Genomic DNA, 2,988 nt, shown 5'->3' on the forward strand with positions numbered 1-2,988 from the left:
TCACAGAGTTTTGACCATCAACAAAATCTAATTTCAGAATATTTTCATCACCGCACAAAGACAAATTCCATACCCTTTAGCCATCAGCCCCCCACAACTCCTCTATCTCCTCCAGTCCTAGGCAACAATTAATCTATTTTCTGCCTCTAAAAATTTGTCTATTCTGGACATTGCTTATACATGTGGTCATACAATATGTGGTCTTTCGTAAATAGCTTTTTTCACTTAGCATAATGTTTTCAAGATTCATTCATGTTGGAGTGTGCATCTATCTATACTTTATTCCTTTTTTTTTTTTTTACTAGACATGTCTACATTTTATTTTCTCTTTAGGTGATTTTTTTTGGAAAATTAGATTTTCAAAGATTCAGCCCTTGCAAACAGTGAATCTTTCAAAAAATAAAACACTGTTTCTAGATTCTCAAAACTCACAAAACCAAATGGGTTTACACGTCTGTTGTCATCCAAAAGTATCATGCTCACATGTGTCGGTTTCACATCACAGGGAATTTATAACTAGTTTTAGTAGGAAAATTCCAATTCTAAATATTAGTAGTGACCACTACTGTTATTCTCAACTGTGTTGACAACTGTCTTATTGCTGAATTGTACATGGTAACTTTTCTTTGGTAACTTTTTATACTATCAATTAACACAACTGGACAGCTATAAAGGTTTGGATTGACTTGGTATTTCAAATTTTTCAACTTTGTTATAATTATTTAAATGTAATTTCTAATAGATGCTAGAATAGGAAAGCCTCCAAACATGCCTAATGTAATATAATGACAACAACAACAACAACAACAAAAACGGCTAGATAATCACTACAAAAAGCCTTTCAGTTCTGTGTTCAAGTATATAATTTAACTCAAACACCAGTGAACACAGTACATTAGCTCCAATCCCCTATCAGATCTGTGATAAAGGATAAAAAAATAAATGGAAGAACTAACATCTAGGTATCTGTCAATTCTTCTGGAAGGCTGTTTCTTATGAGATTAAAATGACCTAAAATTAGCCAAAATATAATGTGAATTCTTACTACAATACCTCATAAACTAGTACTTAAATCAAAGAATACTGAGGGCTTATTAACCTGTAAGTTGTTGTTCCATTGAATAAGCCTATTTTGGAGGCGTGGCACAATATTACAAAGACATTTAGACAGGAAGCTCAGGCAAGATATATCTGAGAAATCTTTTCTATATATAACAAAATCACCAATTTAAATTATAAATGGCTTCCACTAAATATTAGCACTCCAAAATTCACATAAAGCAAATTAAAATAAGTATGGCGGAAAGTGCACCCTGAAGCACGTTCACAATACATACGAAGGCTATTCAGCAAAATCTGAAATAGGCATATATGCAAACATTTTTATACAAGCGTTTGTGAATAAGATATAAGAAATGATTCATTCAGATAATTTTATGTACAGCTTGTATACAATTTAAAATAAGTATAACTGAAAACATATCTATGTAAAAGCCACAATAGTTAAATCAAATGCCACAGAACAGTCTTACAAACTGGTCTCTCTTAAGAGTTCTTAAGAGAATTACTGAGTATTATTATTCTAAGAAATGCCCTTTTCTTGATCAATTCTGTCCGTTTTAACTCAAAACACATCTGCCAACATATGTTTTGGAATTTCTGAACATCTGACTTTCAAAGCATAATAAGCATTCTCCACTTTGGCCAGACTTTGTTTCAAGGTATACAGCTTCTTAGAAACCTCATAAGGTCCAGTGTTGCCAATAAATGAAAACCCATCATAAACCTGACGTAAAAACTGGCTCACTTCAAAGGGTGTATCAATGTCCCCATTCCCCACACTATTAATACACATCCGCATCAATTCTCCAGTTAAATCAGCCACTCCCAGAAGATAATCAACAGGTGTGACTTTCAGACTCCATGTATCAAATTGCTTATCATGTGCATCAGAGGAGGGGGTCTTATTTTCTTTCCCATTGTCTTCCATTGTAGACACAAGTTGTTTATTAATTTCATCCATACTAATTAATGATTGTGTTTTGATAAAGTGTTGAAAAGAGACAGCCTCCACATATTCCTGCAGTCCTGTAGTAATGGCTCGATGAAATTGATGCATGTCTTCTCCTGACAGCTCTTGAGCTACCTGCAGTATCTTTGTCTGACACCCAGCTTAAATTCTGATTCAGTCAATATTTCTTCCATTTCAGGAGCACTCGTAATCCTATGGAGAAGGAAAATCGTCCTTTTACTTTCAGCAGTTATATCCCAACTAAGTTTCACAAGTATCTCACATTTGTCATGCCTTGCATCAAGTTCCTGCTGAAATGATTTGAAGGCCAACATCACAGGTGAAGATGAATTAACATCCTTCCCTTCTCTCCTTTAGTTATGTGGAAAATTATCATGCTTCCTTTTCCTGAACCCTCCTGATCCTTCTTTGTTGCTCATGTCTTCTCAGCCTACGGTAAGATGAGCAGAGACTGACGGTCTTGGAGACAGCTGGAGTACACAGGGTGCTGGCCTTTGGTGCAAACCAGTCTCTGAAAGACCTTCGCAATGAGCCATTTTCAGCCAGGTCGACGTCGATGTGCTAGCCCACTTCATTCCTTTTTATTGCCAAATAGTATTCGATTGTATGAATATACTTCAATCCTTTTTGTTGTCAAATATTATCCCATTGCATGGATATACCACATTCTATTTACACATTCATCAGTTGATGGACCTTTTGGTTGTTTCCACTTTGGGGCTATTACGAACAATATTGCTATAAACATTTATGTACACATTTTTGTGTGAATATATGTTTTCATTTTTATTGGATATACACCTAAGAAAGGAACTTCCAGGTCATATGGTAACTCTATGCTTAAAATTTTAGAGACCTTCCAAACTGTTTTCCAAGATGGCTAGAACATTTTAAAAAAGTTTTTATAGTTTTATTAATCCTTTGGTGAAAAATTTGCAACAATCATCAATCAAGTA

The 2,988-nt window shown here is 34.6% G+C and overlaps 1 pseudogene; it reads right to left on the reverse strand.

The window, feature by feature from the left end:
* Nucleotides 1-1,582: 1,582 nt before the first annotated feature.
* On the reverse strand, nt 1,583-2,451 carry LOC119510903 (annotated as a pseudogene).
* Between the last annotated feature and the right edge of the window lie 537 nt (nt 2,452-2,988).

This window comes from Choloepus didactylus, chromosome 15, assembly GCF_015220235.1.
Source record: "Choloepus didactylus isolate mChoDid1 chromosome 15, mChoDid1.pri, whole genome shotgun sequence".
Lineage (NCBI taxonomy): Eukaryota > Metazoa > Chordata > Mammalia > Pilosa > Megalonychidae > Choloepus > Choloepus didactylus.